This window comes from Caloenas nicobarica, chromosome 2 (assembly GCF_036013445.1).
Source record: "Caloenas nicobarica isolate bCalNic1 chromosome 2, bCalNic1.hap1, whole genome shotgun sequence".
Classification (NCBI taxonomy): Eukaryota; Metazoa; Chordata; class Aves; order Columbiformes; family Columbidae; genus Caloenas; species Caloenas nicobarica.
Window position 1 is genome coordinate 66,559,112 of NC_088246.1, and position 23,006 is coordinate 66,582,117.

Below are 23,006 nucleotides of genomic sequence, written 5' to 3' on the forward strand. Positions count from 1 at the left end.
CATTATTGCCATCAGTTCCTGCCTTGTACAATGGCCTGAGAATTGTTTTTAACTGTACTGCTACTTCATATTCAGGACTCTCCTTTGGTAATATTTATCAGTGCATTTTCTATTAGCACTGTGGATGGTAAAATCCAGTATTATAGCTGGAGTTACTTACACAATTCATTTACTGGCAATGTACAGATGCTTGAATGTTCAGCCATTTCTAGCACCCAAGAGAAAACACTGTCTTATAACTGGACTTTATGTTAACTAGCCTAGGTCCTGTTTTTCCACAGGCCAGGTTTGGAACAAGCACTCAGCACTTGTCTCTTGTGTCCCGTTGACTTGATACAGACATTTCTCACTGAAGCACAGTAATTAGATTTGGTTTTTAGTACTTTGTAAGGTAAAACAGAGGTTCCACTGAGATGGATATGTCAACCCGCACATAAAGTAATCCTGCATCTCAGGTGCTAACTGCAAGTGTATTTTAATCTCTTTCAGATATTGCGCATTTATTTATCAAGGTAACCAGCTACACCTATACTAAGCTTTGGAATCAGCTCATAAAAGAGAAAAGTCCATCCCTCAGATTGTCTTTCTCCAAATTCGTAAGAAAAACATAGGAGCTCAGCAGGACACCTGGAAGTTTAGTGCAGTGAATCACTGGGTCGAGGTGGCTTTGGCAAACTGTGCCCCACTGGCAGTCTTTGCTATCGGCTGAGCTCTCACCCAAATGCCTCTTCTGATGGCCATCTGGTAGCACGCTCTGAGGAGAGAGCCTACGTACAGAGTTTTAAAGGTCAGCACCAATACCTTGAATCCTGCTGGCAGCCAACGCAGCTCAGAGAGTACTGGTGTTACGGGCTGCCAACTTAAGCTCTGATTAGTCTGTGACTGCTGCATTCCTGACTTGCTTCAGGCTCTGAATGATCTCAAACCATAGCCTAAAGCAAAGCATATTACAGGAGGCTAATCTCGAGGTGACAAGACTGTGAAGAAGCATAGCAAGTTCCATTTAGAAGGATTTTTTTTTTAAATTTCAGGTGGATCAGAAATTGTGGGATGGAAATTAAATGTGTATGCACCTTTTGAACTGCAGCACATGTGAGCAACAGCTGTTGAGTGCGTTGAAGTGATTTGACCTTAGACATTCTGGGAATGAAAGGAGTAGCGTCTAGTTTTTCTACAACTGCTATGAGTTTGCTCTGCCTGCTTGTATGTATGGACAGTTTCTTCCCCTTCCTTTTCAACCTACTGTCAAAGGCATTCTGATTCCCACCCCAGACAGCTAGTGAATGTTCTGTTTGATTTTTCCTGTCTGCAAGATGGATGCACAGAGATTTTGTTTGGGTCTTGACAGCAGATTGCTGCTATTGTTCCAGCCAGTTAAAATAGACACTCTGAGAATAACATACTAAGTCCATTCTAACAGACTTGTGTGTTGCTCACAGCAGTAGATGAGTTGTGTATAGAAATGTGCCTCTTATGTTAGATGCAGCTTTTTTGGAATATAATGTCCCACTAATGTTGGCTCAACTCCCGTATTCATCAAAGCCCCCTGACTTTTACAAGATAAACGGGGATTTAAATTCTAGGAAGCAATTTGCTGTGTTGCATGAAAATTAATGAAAATCTTGCTGCTTCAACAGTGGTAGACAGAATGGTGGAAAAATATTTAGCTCTGGGACTAATTAATAAACCAAGGGATTTTAATGCATTGGGTAGGACTGAGCCAGAGATAAATTTGGCCTATATTACACATACTTTGTGTAACGAAGGATATTAAGCTTGCTTATAATACAGTGTTGTAGGATTCCTACATGCTCAATATAGGGCTGCACCAGTTTCCAGAGCTGCGCCAGTTTCCAGTTTCTCAAAACTGAGCCTTTTGCAGAGATAATGGCAGAGGTATGGTGTGTCACTTTTACTTAGTATTTAATTTTGTCTAGGGTTTTATTTTCCTCTGTAGCATAACACTTTACGGCCAAAATCTCCTTTCTAATGATGAGCAGTATCTTGCCCTATTGCTTTCAACAAAGCATTACACATAGGTGTCACTTCAAGACTGTATAGGTGACAGAATCTAGTCCTTAAACAGGAACTCCAGTTTATCAAAATTACGTTTGTAGAAAAATCTCCAAAATGCCAAATTTTTGCCAAGACTTTTTGTCTTGTTAGAAGTGAACTAGTAGGAAAAAAACATGCTTGTTTCCTCTAGAGACCTGCCCCCAGTGATAACACACCCTACGCAGGCTGGGAGAGAAGGAGAGGAACAGAGAGGCAGAAGCAGCACAAGTCAGTTTTCACCAAAGCAGAAGATGATGCCGAAAATTAAGCACAGCAACATAGCTGTTGCACGGCATTAGGTAAGATCCTTTGGTTATGTCTCTACTCACAAACTATGGGCCAAGGCATACTGCAAAATCATCTATGGCACATTTTGACCTGGGCCAACTAACACTCTCCTAGACAATTCATAGGCATGTTTTGGGGTATAAACACAGACTAGGAACCATTCCCAGCAGGAAACCTGAAAGCAGCCACCCTGTTTTGGCTGAAGCCTTTCACCATCTGTATGGACACAAAATACATTGTGCCGGTCATTTTAGGGCCAGGGAATGAGCAATGCCCATTTTATTATCATTTTCTATTAATACAGAATAATTGTATACTAGTTATTCTACATCTGTGCTAATAGAATGATTAGTATAGACATAACCTCAGAGACCAGGCTGCCTCACTTCTTCCATTATATAATCTAAGGATAATAATGTTTGTCTACATACCTGCCTAACAAGGATGCTGTAAGAATTTATACTCTATTAATGGTAAAGCTTTGAGGATTTGGGGACAGGAAGACAGGACACTCGTTAAATAGAATTTATTACTTTTCATCTAAATTTGGCATTGCTTATAAGTATGCTAACAGCAGCATTTCCCATCTAGGACCCAGTAATTTTTGTTTTCTGATACTGGGTGAAGGGAAAAGCCCTGATTAAACTTATCAGGCTGTTTAAATGAGATGTAATTAATTTAAGAATTAGCCTTTGTGGCTGCTGGACAACTTCTACAAAACTGACTGTCTCCAAAGCAGGGATGTGGTATAGTGAGTTCACCTTTATGAAGGTTCTAACACGTAGGCCATGGGCAGAGGGACAGGCACATACGTATGCCGATATACAGTAAGACTTGCTCATGTAAACGTCACATAACAAATATTAGCTATACAAAATAACAAGTTGGCTATCAATTGTCCCTAGGGTCAGCATTCTCCAAGACCTTACGAAATGAAGTTGGCAGGGTATGAAAGGTACGTTGTTGCTCCCACATGTCTCATGCAAAACTTCAGGAAATTGCATTCATGTTTCTTACACTAACACTCTCAAATAAGATTCACTTTTTTGGTGCAAGGACACTCAGAAAGACATATTAAAGAACTGCTATCCTCATCCACTCTGAGACTGCACAGGATTAGGTACTGTCTGGAACAGCAAAACCAAGAATATTTGAAAAACATCAGGAAGAAGAAGAGGAGAGGGCAATCTGTCTGCCGAAGATGAGAGAAAGAGAAGAGGAGGAAGGCAGCAGGTCAGTCTGTGCAGACAGGCCCAGGAGAAAAGCCCTGGTGTTGCCTCTCCAGGAAAAAGAAGGCAAGAGAAATTCCAACAGGAGCACAGTCTGTGCCCGTGCTCTGTGTGGAAGCTGCAGGGGGAGAAAATATGAGATGCTGACAGTCTAGAAAAGACATCTCAATTTCCGAGCATTGTTAGAGTGTTTAAATGTGCTGTGGGCTTTGCATTACTTTTTTTTTTCTTTACAGCATCTTACACCTACCCCTACTAGGGCTTAAAGGCAGAGCAAGTTGAACATTTCCCCTTCACAATCCCCACAGATATCGCAGATAGCAAGACAGAGTCCCTTGTGCAAAAGAGATTATATAGAGTAGAAGAGGCAGGCAGTCTGTTGTCTGTCCCTTCTTTCATCAGTTCAGGAAATTACTACTTTCATTAATTCAGTAATCATAATTTAACAAATCCCCTAATACTGATGCTGCCTTATGTTTTTATTTTGTTCTTTTAATCTAACCTCTTTCAGGTAACTTTGATGGTCCAGCAGGTGAGTCATGTATATTTCATCACTGGAAAGCACTGTCTGGAAATTATTAACGGTATGATCTTATTCAGCTTTGGTGTTTGTTTTTTTTCTTTAGCACTGAAGCCGACACAGAGTCCTCATATTGCAAATCATGATACTCAGATAAGGAGCAGTAACAAAGCAGTGAAGCAAGAAGGAGAGATTCATTTAAACTGCATCAGTTTAGTCAGTGATGTGCATAGACTTACACTACATGAAAAAAGGGGTCTTAGCCATGGGAAGTCAAGTTAGCCTGTGGTTAGCATATACCAAATTGTAATCCCTATCCCAGTCCAAGGACTACTTGTACATGGGAGAAGTTTGGGTCTGGAACTGTTCTTTAATGCTGAGGTGAGGACAGCCGTCAGAAGCAGCTGTGGAGTGCGACGTGTTCCTCTGCTGATGCCTGGAGATCTCTATGCACTTAGAGACCAAGTCCTAGCAGTCTGAACAACCACTCAAGTTCAACTTCAGTGATGGGGTCCAACCCAGAGTGTAGGTGAAATCTGTGGCTTAGAGGCCACATGAGATGACGATAATTGTTCCATTTACCCTTCAAAAGTCTATTAACTGTAAAATTTTTCCATCCCTAGAAATGCTTTAGGAGATTGATTTGTCATGAAGACTCTGTCTAATGCACATCAAGTAACATGCACCTCCTGTTGCTGCTGTAGGTTGATTGTTTACCTCAATCTATTGAATTGCCAGTGTGCTAACAGAGCACTCTCTTTTACCAGAGCATGCAAGCTGGGACAGCCAGGCTCAAAAATTATGCACTTTGTGGCAGTGGTTTTGTTATTTGGGTTTTTTTTTTTAGGGATGCTAATTTAGAAAAGAAAAAAAAAAAAAACAACAAACACCACACCACACCAACTTACTGATTCAAACACTGGGTTTCCAGTCTCAGGCAGGCACCTGGGCAACAGGCTAAATAAACTGGTTTATAATTGTCATTTTCTGATGGCAGAGCTATGAAACAAAGTGACAGTGCTGTGTGTTCAGCCAACTGCTAACTACATCCATGCTGAAAATGTGCTGAACCACAGGAGACAGATTTAATTTGCACACTGAGAATGGACTGAGATAAAATTGAGAAAACAAAATGCTATGGTTTCATTTTACAGCCTCATTGTAAAAGAAGCCTAAGAAGTCACTCCTGAAAGTCAGCTTTGCCTGGTGCATTTTTTCTTGTTGAACAGAGGGCAATGGAGCACAGGGCCTGAGTGACAGGAAGAGGAAGGTTTGAAAGGTGACTCACTATCTTGTTTGTGAGCAGAGGCCAGCACTCGGTAATTAAGGGGAATATGAAATTAATACCTAGACAGCCGTGTTGCTGCCTTTTAATAATAAATAAGAGTACTTCTTCTGGTGGAATAACACTGTGTATTTGAATCAACTGTTCTATGAGGAATTTGTGCTTTTCCCCTGATGTTGGAAAGACGCTGCATAATCATCCCATAGCAATACATGTTCTGAGCTTCTGTGCTTCCTGCTCCTAACAGACACAAAAAGGAATAATCAAGGCTGCTAGTAAAGAAGGGATTCATGCCTTAAGGCCTCTGAATGCTTAGCTGAAATATAATTAAAAGCAAGAGTTTAAAGGGAAAAAGCAGCCTGGCCCAGTAAGCAGCACAATCGTAAATTTATCCTGTCCATCTAGGTAGATAAAACCTTTCCAGGGTATCTGAATATGCTTGAAATAAACCTCTAGTAACCCTACGACACACTTAAATACCTTCGGTTTCTAGTTCCAAGAAGTTCATAAGGAAATACAGAAGGAGAAAGGGATCTGGGCTGCTTGTACATGTATGTGGAAAAAGTTAAAAATCACTGGAAATCAACTGCATGGCTTTTGTCTTCTCAGGGTGACACTGTGCCAGCACTGCCTTGTCTTTCAACTCAGCTGATCTTAATCATCACAGTAAGAGGCAGGTCAACAGGCAACACCACACGCGTGCCTGATATTATTTTCAGTTTTGCATGCTAAAATGGTCATGAACTGTGTTTGATGGCAACACTATCAGCAGCAACTACTTAGAGCAGCTTTCCAAGCAGTGCCAGCATTGCTGATTCATGAGCAGTGTGCTGCACACTGTCACCTGGCCACGTTCCGTGTCACCCAGTCATGCTCTGTGTCACCCAGCCATGATGCATGCCACCCAGCCATGCTCTGTGTCACCTGGCCACACTCCATGTCACCCAGGCATGCTTTGTGTCATCTGGCCATGCTCCGTGCCACCCAGCCATGCTCTATGTCATGCAGCCATGCTTCATGTCACCCATAATCTGCAGTGGCAGCCCCAAGCACAGTGCATTACTGCAGTCTATTTTACAATACTAGGTTTGAACTCCTGTGATGAGATATAAATCTGGAATAAAGGCCATATCTTCCAACGTTTTCAAGCTGAAAGAAGTAGTTTCTAACCATACCTGAAATTTGTTCCCGTATTCAATTGGTAGATAGGGGAAACAAGACAAAGACAACTGTCTTGATCCTTGGAAACCCCCTTGTATCAAACTACATGCGACAGGAGGGATGCCATCACGCAGGTGACAGCCTTTAGACATTTTCCACCTCATATTTTTTCTCAGATACATCTGGTTGAATTCAGCTGCTTGACCCCCAATGCTGGGTCTAAGTCAGGTTGCAGAACACTACAGAGATGAATTGATCCCGTTCCGTCTGGCTAATTAATGCAGTCAGGTCATCAGTATCTCATAGTCATCAAAAGCTACACAATAGATATGCTACTGACTTCATTGAAAGTGGAGTCTCAAAATTATCCCATTCATAAGCTTTTCTGTGCTAGACTGTGGTCTGAAAACAAAGAAGTCCACAAGACACACTCTCTTTCTCCAGACTCTTCTGGGATTATTCCCCTTCTGCCTCCTGATTGCAAAAGTAATCCATAGTTAGCTCCTGCAAACCTGGTCATGATTTGTATAGTAAAAAGTAACAACTGGTATACTTCAGATAATCTGACTTTCTGTCCTACCTGAAAGAAACACAGTTTGAAAAATCCATCCGCTCACTGCAGTGCGTATTCAAATTTCCAAAATGCTCTCTGAACACTATAGAGACTTTGTAGAAGTGCATAACTGTGATCTTTAATGTGCATGTCTGCACTGTCGGAGCAATTGACTACCACCATTAATATCTTGATGACCTTTCCAATATTACGGAGGGTTTGGTGCAATACTGTGAATACATTTCCTAGGAAAAAGCTCTTTTCTGGTTCTTCCAAAGTTCTTTTCAAGGGTCTGCCAGAAATTATTGAGAAAATTAGATGGTGATATAGAGAGAACATCAAATAGCATTATATATGTTGTACCTGTACTGTGCACAGACAAAAAATCTTCAGAGCTGTCAGCTTTAGTCATTAGAAGATTATTTAGAGTAAACTAATGTACTAGAGGAAAATGTTTGGAAGAAAGGCCTATGTTTCTTGCAGATAATCAATGTGTTTGCTGGCTTATGTGTGTATCTTCATTTCCCATGATTATTGTGCACATTGAACAATGTAAAATTACACACCTAAATAATAAAGTGCATAGCTAATCTTGTCTGACAAATACTGTTTCAGACCTAACTCTTCTGCATCTGAAAATGTTTCTTTTAGAAAGTACCATTCCAAACCACTTTAGACACCTCCATAGACTAACTCATGACATATCTGTCATTTTGGTTACTTTTCCTAACATTTACACAGTAGTCATGATGATACGGGGTTTCTATGACTGAAGGGCTTATTAGGTCTTTCTTTTTTTAATTAATCTCAATAAAAATGGTGTTTAAAAACTGCCAGGGACTTTCCTTCTCTGAGTATTGTAGCTTCTCTTACAAAGACATTTCAGCAACCACACAGAAAACTATTTAAAGAAAAAAGGAAACAGCACGTTTAAAGCAAGATGAAAATAAGCATGATTGATCTGAACTTCTCTTTTTTTTTTAATTCAAAAGTTTGTCCTTCCCATATTTTTCAGGAAAATGTGCCTGTGTGCAAAAGTATATTATGCCTAATTGGTTTTGCAAGTAGAGTTCATCTGTAAATACTTCAGTGGCAGAAGACAATGACAAATCTCTCCTGTTACTCATCAGGTTAGATCTCTTGCTGATTGTCAGTGCATAGTTTCCCAAGCTATCACAATTTTGTTGGTTAAAGCCATATTTCCAGAGTACCAGGTATCTGTTTCTGTACTTAATTTATTACAGAATATTTACAGCTAGTGGATGAGTTCAGTCTGAGAGTGCATTTTCTCCTGCTGGCATTTATGCTAGACCAGAAAAGGTGGAGGAAGGGAAACAGAAAAAGGAAACCTTAACCTTTTAATATTTAAAAGCAATATTTAAAAAGCAAAATCAGGGAAACACAGTTAACAAAAATAACCAGGGGAATATAACATTTAAAATGAACTAAAGGAAGCAGATCTAGTAATACCCCTCAAAGACAGTGGAAAGTCAACAGAGTTGCAATATGTATCTCAGTATAGCATTTTTGTGGTAATATTTTAATAGGTTTCCTTATGGCTCATTTTCCCTGAAATTCACTGTATGGGGAAGAGTCAGGGCAGATAAAGATTGGACCCATAAAGTATTAAGTTCAACTCCATCAACATTTTTTGTGGGATCCAAACTCTCATCTGTCTAAAGATAGTTCTTGCATCCAAACACTTTCTCCCAAATCTCTCTTTAGTGGCATAACTTGGGGGTGATATAGCTACCAAGGGGTTGGTTTCTTTCCATCTTTACTGTTGGAAATGTTCCGTTTCATATAAATTATTAACTACTACTGGTCTAGAAATTGAAGTAGAGGGAAGAGGGCAGAGAGAGAAAAGAAACCCTGACTCTCTAGCCCATTAGTTGGGAAATACAGCAGAGTTCAGAGTTCAAAGTTCAAATACCTTCTCAAATAAGTACTTAATTATTGATATTAAGTGGAGCACCCCTCATAGGAGAGGATGAGAGAAATTTATCCCATATTAGCCAGTAGCCTGGTCACTCAGGCAATCACCTAGAATTCAAGAGACAAAGTTCAACTACCTGGTTTAGACCAAAGATATAAAACTGTGTGGAAGGAAGGGATCACATTCAGGTACCTAAGCTAGGAGGCTAGGTTAGGCTCTAAGAGCTCCAAGTTATGGCTAAGTTAGGACTACCTGGGTTAGCAGGTACCCTTGAGAAGCTCAGCTGTTGGCTTATTTTAAGATGGGTCTTGGTGATTTCCTGAACTCTTAATAACTAAGAAAACATTACTTTGAGAAATACTTTGCATAGAACTGCAAACCCACTTTTTAAAACACATACCTCATGAAATATATGCAATATTAAAAATGTTTAAATAAATAGCTACTATCTACTCTGCAAAAAATAAAGGTTCCACGGGTCAGACAATTTTCCTGCAACTGACATCTATTAATGCTGTTCTGGGTATTCCCCTGGCATGAGGAAGTAACTGTCATCTTGTTACTAAGGATGTATTCATCATACTCATTGACCACAAGGAATGAGTGTAAGACACCACTTGGGTACCTACATGAGGAATCTTTTTCTGGAACAGCTGGGTTTATATATATATATATATATATATATACACATATATATGTGTGTGTGTGTATTTTTTCCCAGTGGTTACAGAGTAAATGTCCACTAAGAATTAGAAATTTGCTGAAGTACTTCCAAGACATTGTACTTAATGTATGCAATAGGTGCAGACAATAATTCAGCCTACTGCTTGCAGATTTGAACCTGGGAATATTTATCAGGAAGGTCTGTTCACTGACTAATTGTGTTCTGCCAAATGCTGTTAAAACATTTTGTATAATGTGTGTAAAATGTAAAAGTGGGGGATGTAATGAATTCCTGTTTAGATCCCAGTACTGAAACAAATGCCAGGTATACAAATCTCTTACCTTTCTCCTTAGTATGTTTGAAATTTAAGGTTAATGTAAAGAATCAGATTGCTATTGGAAGGAGACAAGACATATACATGTTTCAGCTGATCTATGCTTGCACATAAGAAGAAAGATGAGCCAATGATAGGGAAGGGAATGAAGCTATTAGTGGACTGTCAAAGGAGAAGAAGTGCTGGAGAAGAGGTTTTGGAATTAGGAGACTGATAAACATAAGTTCTGGTCAGAAAATTTGGAGAAGGGATTTCCAACTGGAAAACTGACATATTTCAGCAGAGGAGTGATAACTTCAAAACTGTGATCTATAAATGCAGCTGCAGTATCTCTTTATAGGTCAGAAGTCCCACCTGCCTAAGCAAGTGTCCCCATGAGCCCTCACCTCCCCTGGCACAGCACAGCTGTCCCTGGCATGAGCACGGCTCCCCTGGCATGGTGGGAGCTGAAGCCAGGATGGCAAACTTGTTCAGGGAAGAGAATGTGGAAACCAAGTCCCTGCATTACATTTTCTAAGACGTACCCCTGTGCCACATTCAAATGAAAGTATTTTGTCTTGAATATGCTGGATGAAATGTTGCGTTTCCTCATATTTTCAGGCATATTTCCTTATAATTTCAGGCATTCTCTTTCTCAGTTAAAATCAAAATTTTCCATGGGAAGCAGATACTCTTCTCAGGTATACACTGAACATGCAGAAAATAAAAACTTCAATCTTCCACTGAAAACAGATTTGAAAATTTTCAAGCAACAACCAGATTTAAAAACTATACTTGATAGCAAATTGTGAAGCACTTTAATTTTTCAAATAATTTCTGGAAATTTTGTTAAGCAGTTAGTTGGCTCCCTGAGGAGTTGAATCAATGACATTTCTTGACTTTGTAAAAAGCAGCAATCTCCACGATGGATCCTTAAGGTTAGGCAGTGAAACTGACTTCCTCTCCGATTATCTTTCTACCTGCCTGGCACTGACAGAGGGAAGACAACCCAGAATGTGGCCTCTGAAGGTCTTCAGTAAATCATGTGCTTAACCCTTAGGTATCACTTTAGTTACTTTGGAACAATTTTGAAAAAACAATACAGAAAAGGCAAACCTACTTTTGTTCCATTGACTCAAACATTTGTACGTATGTCACCTCAACACTGAATATTGCAAATTTGTCATTGGATCATCTCATCTGATATTTGTTTTTCACTGTTTAGAGCTTTGAAAGTCTCAGCAAGAAAAATCTTTATCGCAGAAGTAAGCCTTGCCATTCAATCAGTACATGCTGCATGGTATGTTTTGCAAAGATGTGGCTAATGTGGGGGTGGCAGGAAGGGGAAGCAAAGCTGATATTTGTTTCTTTAATTTCTCACATAGTTCCATCAAAAAAGACATCTTGCTCTAAAGTTTCCCCTGATGTTAATCTCCTAATAGCTTGGTTTCCCTCCACCCCATTGATTCATTGGTCCAATATTTCTCCAGATTTGAACAAGGGGAAAAAAATAAAAGCATTTTTCCATCTGCAATAGAAATTCCTATGCTGGTTCTCTGCTTTTTACTATCAGACGCCTACGGGTTAATACTTGATAAAAGGGAAGAGGTAGGCATTTGTCTCTTGCCTAGAGAGAAATTCTTCGCCTCTTTGCCAGGGAAAACATCTGATCCTGTTGCAATGATTTTTCTTTTAATTGGAATGCAAAGATCTTATCTTTTTATTACTCCTTTATTGTTGATAATCACACCACTCGCTCACTCTCCACAAATGTCCAGCTTATATATACAACCAGGGAAGCAGTTCATTTTTCCTCCTTTTTAGCTTTAATCATTTGCCTAACAACTGAATTGTGCCAGAGTGGTTCATATATCCCTTCCCGCGCTGCAGTGTCTTGCTCAGATGCCTGGTCTGTGTCTGTCTTTCTCTAATTTCCAGGCACAGGTCAGCCCAGCAACTGCTTCTTGCTCTAATAACTGCCTGAGGTGTGGGAGACCACTTTATGGGAATTCAGTCACACAGGCCTATGCAAAAATAACAGTAAATGAGAAATTTGCAGTGAAAGGGAAACATTGCATGCAAGTCATACGCCCACTACTCTCTTAATTTAGTTTCTTTGTGGCTTTGCGTTGCCATACGTTCTGTAATGTCAGATAGTGCGTGGGGAAGAGACTGCTATGGAAATATATATCATCACCATCCGGAATCAGAATACTTCCCTGTGCCACAGGGGTTTTGTGAAGCTTAATTCCTTACAGGCTGTGTGATGTGCTCAGGGTCTGTGTAGCTGTGAACTTGCAGTGTCTTTTTTTTCAGGATACAGCATCTTGACACATATGAGATTATCAGTTGTACCACAAAAGGTCTGGTTGGAAGGGTTACTGCAGTTGCACACAAACACGTATTCTTTATGACTATGTGTTACTGTTTTCTACGTATGAAAGAAGAAAATCTTAATTATATTTTATCTGAAAAAGGAGGGAAAAGCTTTCTATAGTTTATGGTGAACAGGTAGATGTTTCTCCTCAGTTCTATTTAGACAACATAGCCACACCTCAGCCACATCACATGCTAAATAAAGATTCTTCTTTTTACACAAAGGAGATTTACCTGAAGTTACCCTACAAAGAAAAATACCAGATTTCAGAAATGTTACTGATACAGGCTGAAGTCTAAGACTGACACTCAATGTAAGAGTAGTACTTCTCTCAGATGTAACTGAGACTGCTGGGTGCTACTAGCTATGGAAAATGCACTTTTCCTCCAATAAGTCTCCCGGTGTAGACTCCTGCTCCACACAGGCTGGTTCTGGAGGCAGCAAGATCATATCAGTCATCCTAGAAACCTTCTGAAACATAAACCTGTCCTTTATTGGGAAGGGAAGAAACCAGAAGTAAGTGCTGCTCTGCTGCATTTATGTGGAGCCTTTATTACACCTCGAGCAGCAATGTTGAACTGTATGTTTTGTTTATCTATCAGTGGACTACTGGGACTACTAGACACATGTACATAAGCTTTAAAAAAGTAGCAATACTGACAGGCAGCTGACACTTGAACAAACCTTTAGCTTTTGTTTATCAAACTATCTGTCTCTGGCAGCAGTCTGAGCAAATAGGTGAACACTGCCCACACCAAATTGTACCTCTTGGAGCTTTTGCTTGATGATAACAGAAGCAGCAGAGTTCAGAGCTGAGAGTGCCCAGCTGTCACTTCTCTGCATTCAAACTGAGACCCTAACACCTCTCCTCGCTCAGTAACTGGGATGATGCAGAAGTGAAGAAACCACAGGGCTGCCAGTCCCAAGGATTAAATATCATAAAGCAGGTCCCCAGCATCCAAAGCACTATCCTAGAGATGATGGATTTACAAACGAAATGTGTCTTCATGTTTTTGAGCCAGAAAGTTCATATTTTCAACTCTTCTGTTGAACTGTGAAGTTTTTCAGTGACAAACAAGGTTCTCACAAAATCATAGTACCTGTCAGTACCAGTTGTCAATACAGCATTCAGCCTCCTGGAGCTCACCTGCATAGTTTTTTCATAGAGATTTAGCTATGCAGTCAGTGCAATTCACTAGCATGTACACACGCTTCAGTACGAAGTCAGGTGTATGGGTGTGTTTCAGTAGCAGTTCAAAGCAGGACGCGTTGTTTAAATCCCACATTGCCCTTGGCATTAATAGAGCCCTGATGATACTTTACTGTATTGCATCCTGACAGAAATGTCACGGGGCAAGCTATGCCATCGGCATTTCACTGCAAATGCCATACCAGAAAATAGCACTTGCGATGGCAAGTCAGTTGAATCAACAACCAGCAGAGCCCAGGCCTGAAAGGTTTCTCCAGCTTTGCCATCACATTAACCAGCCGGGGCATGAGGTGTGGCTGGAGCAATGGTCCCAGGCTCCCTGCTGCCTCCTCTTGCTGGTGCCGGTACCCAAGCTGCAAGCCAGACAAGGCAACTAATCAAATTTAAAACTATCTGGTTTTGTCAGGTACATTTTCAGACAAAACAAATTCGCTGATTCGCCTCACAAAAAGAAAATGGAAGTATAAAGCTGGAGACAGAGGAGGAAGGCTGAACTAAACTTCTGGCAGCCGCTTGCAGCTTTTTCAGCAGAACGTGCTTTGAGACCACACCAGCAGGGAATGCGCCTTAGCACACAGGCCAAAGAGGCAATTTTAGGATACTAGCTCCCTGAATTCAAAAGCTGCTTAGAATACATCATCTAAACGACCTTTGCAGTATAAGTTGTATACTGGGGAGGTGTGGGGGGAAGGTGTAAATTAATTAAATGCATAGTCAGCATAGAAACAAAGCTGAGGTGTGTTTCTGAAATGTAGCATTTATGGCAACTCCTCACATGGAGCAGCAGCAGCATTGTTTTCTCTTTGGTTTTATGTTTTCATAATCCAGCTCTATTTGAAAGGAAACTAGTATATCTTTGTTTTCAAAATGGAAAAAAGCACTGCTGGTTTTCATCTTCTGTCTAACTGTGCTGTCACATGCACAAGGCACGTACACATACAATAGAAACACAGGTTGCGAAGTAAAATCTTGCACTGCCATCCTGTGGTACATGTTAGGAAAACATTAGGTTGTCCGGCTCATATATACGGGGTTATCCTCTCTGAAATGTGGAGGCTTCGCAACAGAAATAGGAACAGCTCAAGGACCAAGAGTTATGCCGAGTGTTACTCCAGGAAGCAGAGAGTAGAACCTCAAATGCCATGATTTCGCATTATTCCTTTTGCAATGTGGTATCTTGCAGAGACCTTTCAGAAGGCGTGCACTCCATCCCCAAGGATATAGGTTCTTAAAAGAAAGATAAAATATTCTGGGTGAACAAATAGTGAATAAGCAGCTACAACATGGCAGGCCAGCTGAGGTAAGTGCAGACAGGCTCATTCTCGGGAATCACTGCGAACTTGATACGATTTCTAAAAAGCAGCCTGGGGACTACTTTTGGGGATGACTTTGGCCTGTGAAAAGTATAGTGAAGTTCACTTGTAAATAGGTCATAAATTCCTGCTTACTGGCTAAATGGATTTTTTTCCAGTGAATCACCACTAGCCTTAAAAAGAAAAAAGGGGTAAGTCAAAAGGGCACGAAGTCAGCCAACAAGGGAAAGAGGGAAAAGGAGATGTCATGCAAATAACATGAAAAATATGGAGTTGAAAAGCAAAATGTTCACCAGAGTCTCAATTGTAATTAAATTCTGTGCAAGGATGGTTCTGACTTGTGCTCTCACACCTGCAACTTGTTTTTCTACTAGACTAGTAAATTTTCCTACTATAAAAATGTGGGTTTAGTATACTGAACAATACCTCTCAGACATATACCCTATTCACCTACATTTCTAAGACAGAAGCATTTTTGTCAAACTGAGATGCATACACTTGGCCAAAAAACAGTCATAGAGTACCCCAGCATACTGTGGCTTCTTAGTTCTTACTGTGTATCCTTCAGGGGACTATTCTTGTAAATTACTCCATATGCTACGACTGTGCTAATTGAGAGCTGTCCTTTCCACTTGCATAATGCATCAAAAGGTGTAAGAAGCTGGCACCTGGAACAGAGAGGATTCTGACAGAAGCTCCTTCATGGATTATCATTAAGACCTTCTCTCCTTTGCTTTAAAACTGCCCATCAGCAGGATCAGAGTGAGTCCAAATTTTGCCTTCAGAAGACAGAATACAAAAATATCTCTCCTGCAAATTAATCCTGAAATAATGGAAAAGAAAAACCTCAGCACCACCCATACAGTAAATTTTCAGATAAAGGGGGAAAATGATTTAGCTCTCAGTTTGTGCAGACACTCACGTTGTTTCTGTGTGTCTCACTCTATGATTATAGGTTTCTTACTAATGCACGTGGAGCTCCACTTTCACCAGTTCAGACGCTCATGAGTAATGCCACTCCCATAATTTATGGTCTGTACGATCAGCTTAGGAAGCTACCACGCTTGTCTCTTATGCTAACACAGTATATAGTACATCTTCTTTGATCATTTATGTGGTTGTACCATCTTCCCCCTTCTGCTTCAGATGTACTTGTTTTCATCCCTGCTCTGAAAAAAAAAATGAAGCTTGCCTCACCCTGCTCTCACCTGCTAATGACTTCTGTCTCCAGGTACATCTTTCCTCAGCAAGGCACCAGACCAAATTTTTTTTTGTCACTTCGATCAGCAGCTCTGTTCTTGATTGTTTTTGTTTCAGCTTATCTTCTTTGCAGTGCTATGATTTTTCTCTTTGATTAAAAATCACTGCTGACAGCCCCTTCCTTCCCCCTCTACATTCCTGCCTGTTTTTCTAACTTTTCCTGATCCACCATAAGCAGGAAAGTATTACCTTAAGTACTTTTCTGAACTTTGAATCTTACTTGTTACATTTTACCTGTGCAGATGAAATGACACACTTTTCATTTCCCAGTTGAGTTGGGTTTTCCCTTGTTCCTCTAAATAGTATTTGTTTCCTGTTTAAATAAGAGTTGTCATATTCAGTACTTTGCAACATTTCTCCTAATGGACCACTCTGCTTGAAGGGGACTATAGAGAAGTGTCTGTCACCCCAGGCTGGGGGAGCTGTCTGGCGGGGGCAGCGCACAGCACCACCCACCCGGCCTCTTGCCAAAGGGGCATCCAAAACCCCCATTTTTACCTTGGGTTGGAGACTTATGGGAAGGGAAAGGGGGAAAGGGAAGGGCAAAAAGTTTGGTCTGATAAAAACTTTTTAAAGAAAAAAGTTTTGGTCTTCCAGAAAGCAAAGAGCAGGGTGAAAAGCTTTGGTCTGACTAAAGTTTTCACATGAGTCCAGTAAGAAGAGCACACATTTCTTTATTGCATGGCTTTTTGGCTGTTTGCTTGTTTTCCTTGCTACACATTTTCCAGTGGTGGTGAGAGAAAAAAGTTTCACATTTGTAGGTTATTTAGACAGCAAAGTGTCTTTCTTAATTACTATCCATGGACTCGCCAGCCCCAAAAGCCTGCAGAGCACACGCTGGAAGTCACCGCTCTAAAGTTTTGTAGTCACCAACTGCTTCAGTTATAAAAATTGCCTGTCCTGTCTGGTTGGTGGCCGGGTCTGGAGCTTGAATGAGCTTCTGTTGTGATGGCACAGGAATCTCTCTCATCAGCTTCTCTTCTGAAATGAAAATGTTTAGACATGTTCTCCTCTGCAGAGGAGGGAAGGGATGTGAAGTCGTATGCATCTCTGCCAAGGAAAGGGAGAAGTGTTGATTGATGCATTTCAAAACCATGTGAGCTTCAATATGCAAAGTGGCACTGTGAAGGCACTGCAGGAGTAGCCCCAACAAATTAAATAATGGTTTACTTTATGAGTAAGGACAACTACCTGTAGGGTTTTCAAGGGCAAGACCAAAAGGATGTGTCTGTGCTGGGGTATATATGGGTGGCCAGCCACACTCACGAAGGTGCATGTGGTAATCTCTCGTGCAGCTGATCTGGCATAAGCCAGTTTGTAGACTGCCGTACAGAAAAATGTCCATGCAAAAGTATTTGCACTGCTGAAAAGACACCTGTGCAGACCCATCAGTGCATAACTAACCTTACCTGTAGAGAGGGAGCTGTGGACAAAATGTGACTAACTTTCACAGATTTCTTTCTTATATCTTTTTTTTTTTTTTCAGGTTGCCCAAGAAAAACATAAATTGAGAAGCTAAATTAGTCTCTGCTATATTTCCACTGAGGAGCACAGAGCTTTGCCAAAGATATTTGCTGGGAGAAAGGAAAAAAAAAATTATCTCCTAACAGAGTATGAAGATTGCATTTTCAAACACAAAGAGCAAGGTGATGTAAAAATTTGTGACAGTGCAATTTAAACTGCCTGCTAATTGATTACTGCAATGCTAAGAATTTGTACTGTCTCCTTTTGAAGGCAATTGCCCACACTGTGATAGTTCAGTGTGAGTGGGATCAAGCCCCGGATATGCATTTTATTGTATTCTGGGTGTTAAATCACTCCCTGAGTTGCTTCTGTAGAAGCCAGCAGAAACCCTGGCAGAAGGTCCTTGGCTGAGAAGTCAAGAGGCTACAAACAGGAAAGGTTTGCCACAATAGAAACTACCCAAACCTCTTTTACACGAGCAGCTCATGTACGGCAAAAGTTGCTTTAGTTTCTGATGGTAAATCCTGCTGGCTTTTGAGGAGGGCAAAGCTTCCCTTCCTACTGAAAACGCTCAAAAACCAGGATGAGGTTATTTCACTTCTCCAAGTGAAATCTGCCGCTGGTTATCACAGTGGATCCAATGAGGTGTCTGGGCACAGAAGAGCTGTGAGAGGTTTTGAATGTCTCTGTATTTTGTTGTAATGTTTAAGTGTGATACTGCCTTGCAGACTTCTGGCACTTAAGAATTATGTATAAATAGCTATAAACCCCCTGCCGCAGGGACTGGCCAATCTGTGACTCCTGAACAACTTTTGCATCACTTCTGAGTAGTTCAGATACAGCTCTCATAATAACATTACATCATGTAATTGGCAAGGGGGCTGTCTAGCACCAGGACGGCTGGTTCATTCAAATCCCCAGCCATGGGGGAAAGCTGAGAATGGCTTTGCCCAGCCACCCCACACTGCAGCTGCACACCCAGGTTTTTGGGGCTGGATCAGCGTCTGTGGATCAGCAGTGAGCTGCTGTCACGTCCTGTCTGCAAACCACCCCACAGCTCTCCTGGGAGAGGTGAGGTGTACAGCGTGCACTCTTGCCCATTTGCAGATTTCTGTAAGCTGCTTGTAGACCTTGGGAGGCTGGCCACCTTGTGCTCTACAGCCTCCCAAAAATTACTGTGGAACAGGTATTAGTGTGGATTAAGTATGCTGTGGCAGGTTTACAGCACCAAAGTAATCAGTCTGAATAGGAAAATACTCAGCCAAGTCACCTTTAAGAGGCATTATATTATGAATTTTGATTTTTCATTAAAATTAGAACACCCAAACTAGCGTAATATGTATTTTATTTTAAAAGAAGTTTTAGCTAAGCATGTTTCAACCTTAAGTAAATTAACTGCAAATAATTTCTTTTATCTTCTTGGAAGTCAGCTGTACTGATGCATGTATTTTTTAAAATCTATCCATTTCAAGAAATGCTTCCCCACAAGGCTGTATCTACCACCTCAGTGCTTTCACTCAACAGTTATATGAAGCTGATATCTCCAGCATATGGTTTTGTTCATACCACGTATTCAAATACAAAGGTGTGGCTAAATTCTGATGTCCTTTTCGAGGGGAAGACTGGGGAAAACATCTGCCTCTTGATGGAAGCCATCTGGTAGAACCAGACATGAAGTCAAGCATTTTAACACAGCGTGTTCCTTAGAATTATAATTTGCTTAAGAGAATTACAGATTCTTCCCCTAATGTTCTCATCACACACCATCTCAGGGATTTTCCCTGGCACCTATGTAGGATTGATCGGTGTAATTACTTTGTAAAGCTTTGTCTCAGTACAAAGTAACCAGAAAGAATAACAACAATTACGTAGATTTCTGTCGTTATTCTCCCAACTGAGCTTTTCATCTGCACAATTACAGGTGCAGAGAAAATCAGAAAACAGTTTCTACAGAAGAAGGGACTGTAGAGGCTTTTTGAGATCAGCAGTACTGTAGAAGCTGTGGCACACCCTTGGTTTGTTCCAGACTTAAGACTTAACGTATCGGGGTTGGTAAGGTGAGGTGAGCTCTTCTTACTTCATTTCTTACCTGTAACATCGCCAATTGTAGCCCTGTGTGGCCATGCACTGTCAGACTTCAGTCATTTAATTCTTACATGCACCAAACCTGCTGCTGAGGGATCAAATGTTGTGTATCTGTGCCCATCCAAGAAGGTCTGCTAGGACAGATATGATGTTGAAATATATAAAAGTTGTGTGGTTGGCCAGCTTTCAAGAAAATGTCAGGTGTTCAGAAAACTGCATGACCTTAAACATACACCTTTGGGTGAAGGAGATTAGCAGGTAAAAGGAAAACAGAATAACCATTGGTTTGAGTTATTTGTAGGGCAAACAAAGCCACATCATTTTTATGACATGGTTCTGCTCTGCTGCCAGGACTATCATCTCCACATACAATAAGGGGACATTCAGTACCAACAAATACAGTTTGCTTAACTGAGCTAACCTTCAAACACATGGCAAGGTTACAGTCAGGGAATCCTGAGAAAATGTGCAGTCTTTTCTGGTTTCCTTAAAGAGGTTATTCCCTATGGCAGGGGAAAAAAAAGAAAAAAAAAAAAAAGAAAAAAAAAATTGCATGAACACAAAGCTGGTCACTGCTGCTATACATTATGCTAGGAGTGTCCTGTCGCTAGTCACCCACTCACTAGTTGTTTGCCCAGGGGTCAATACTGGGGCAAACACTGTTTAACATCTTCATTAATGACCTTGATGATGGGGCAGAGTGCATGTTCAGCAAGTTTGCAGGGGATACACAGCTGGGACGAATGCATGACAGGCTGAATGGTTGTGCTGCCATCCCGAGAGACTTTGACAGCCTGGAGAAATGGGCAGAGAGGAACCTCACGAAGTTCAAGAAAAGGAACTGTGAAGTCAAGCGCCTGGGGAGGAACAACCCCACACACCAGGTAAGGCTGGAGGCCAAGTGTCTGGAAAGGAGCACTGCAGCAAAGGCCTTGGAGACCCTGGTGGACACCAAGTTCACCATGAACCAGCAAATGTAATCCTTGCAGCAAAGAAGGCAACAGCATCCCACGCAGCATTAGAAGCACCGCCAATAGGTTCCAGGGAGGTGCTGCTTCTCCTGTGCTCTGCACTAGCAACACCACATGGGGTGTGCTGGGTCCAGTACAAGAGAAACATGGATACACTGGAGTAAGGGCCACAAACATTATTAAAGGGTTTGGAGCATCTATCACATGAGAAAAGGCTGAGAAAGCTGGGACTGTTCAGCCTGGAGAAGGCTCCAGAGGGATTTTACCAATGTGTACGAACATCTGATGGAGGTAGAGGAGGGTTGATGAAGAAGACAGAGCTAGACTCTTGTCAGTGGTGCCCTGTGAAAGGACAAGAGGCAACAGAGGAAATAGAGCAAATTCCACTTAAACCCAAGTAAAAGTTTTTTTCACTGTAAGGTTGGTTGAACACTGGCAGAGGCTGCTCAGAGAGGCTGTGAAGTCCCCAACCCTGGAGATATTCAAAACCGAACAGGACATGGTCCTGAGCAACCTGCTAGTTGCCCTGCTTTGAGCTGGAGAGTTTGGACTACATGATCTCCAGAGGTCCCTTCCCACCTCAGCTATTGTTTCAGTCTTTCCTTGACTACCATGACCACCACTCTTGATGGAACATGGCTTTGCTAGACCTGGAAGTCTGTAAAAGTTTTAACAATAGGGAAATTCCTGATGAATTCTCCTGCTCTTTGAGGCTACCTCTTTTTCTTTGCACTCATGAACCAGGCCGCAGCCTACTGCCCATGAGCAGAACATTATCAATCCAACTCGCAAAAGAAAGAAGCCTGGGTGCAAGCTAAAGAAACGGGTCAGATGAGAGTTGAGGAGAAATGCTACAAGTCAGCGCTTCCTGGTGGAGCTCGACGGTGACCTCGCAAAAGACATGGACATGTGTCTTCAGTGCTGATTATTTTTATTTCATATTAAGAAATAGCAAATAGAGTACAGGGATACTACCAGTTTCCCCAGTGAGAACTGTGTAACCTTGTAATGGAATGAATAGTATGCAAAAAGGAAACAACTCAACTTTTATGATGTAGCTTTACTGCATGTACACAACATTAAATGAATATTATTAATACACACTATGGAACATAAGAATTCAGGCTGCTAAACAAAATACAAATAAAAACTGGGGCTCATGTAGCTACTAACATTCAGTATTCAGTCCAAATCCTGTGTTCAGTGTGTGGTCTTATCCTCTACTTATTTTCCACTGTTCAAACTCTGTTAATTGCTATAATAACAAAATTTCTTATAAGTAAATCCCTCCAATAAGGGCAAGGCAGTATTTCCACCCGCCCCTCCCCGCCCCAACCCCCCCAGGACAGAATATGTACACAAACACTTTCTTAAAATTGTGGCTGAAGGCACTTACCTTGGACAAGAACTTTGGAGCAGAAGAACAAGTAAATACCATTCTCTTAAGCAGTGTCCAAATGCCTTCACCATGAAACTGAACTCTTCCTCTCACAGTTCCTTAGTCTAATTTATAACATACCTTCCACCTTCTGTAGCAAATGAATGAAGGACTGCACAGTCAACAGCCTCCTTTACTATGCAACCTTGAAGCTTCCCCAAAAGCAGCTCCCTTCAATTCATTGTATGAGAAACAGATCTGGAAAACATAATGTGTCACCATCCCTGTATACAAAGTGCTGATAAAAGATGCATGGTGACTTTCATTCAAGAATTTCCCTGTCTCTGGTTGTTGGTGATGGTGGCTGCCTCACAACCCAATCTTGCAATGAAGTTCACAGCAACGTCTTGCAGGCCAAATTCCCAACCAGTCCACACTGTTTTTGTTTTATGGTATCTCTACTGACAGGTTAGGAGGAAAAACCTCAGAACATGCTGTTTAGAGACTGCCTGTAGTCTGTGTGCTGTCAGGCTTCTCCCTGCCAAAATCCTGGCTGCTAGCAAGTCAGTCAAACATCCTCTGGAAAGCACCTGTTGTGAAGCCCCTCGTGCCTCCTGCTATGAGTTCCTATGTCCAGACACATTAATTCTGGGAGTGCCCACGATGAACAAAAATTTTGTGTACTTGCTACGCAAGTGGTAGAGATGTTGGGGTAGTTGTGCATTCCCAGTGTTGTCATCACTTAAAAAAATTAATCCTGTCTGCAATTGCTAACCTAAAGATATGTAAATCCTTTCAATTTTAGGTCCGTCTGCTCATATAACAAAGAGTGACTTGCAAAACATCTAATCGCGAACTACAGACGCTACTGACCTTGCAGCTTTGGACATTTTGAAGCCTGCACTATTAGTTGAGTCTTTAACACATATCTCAAGACTGTTAGA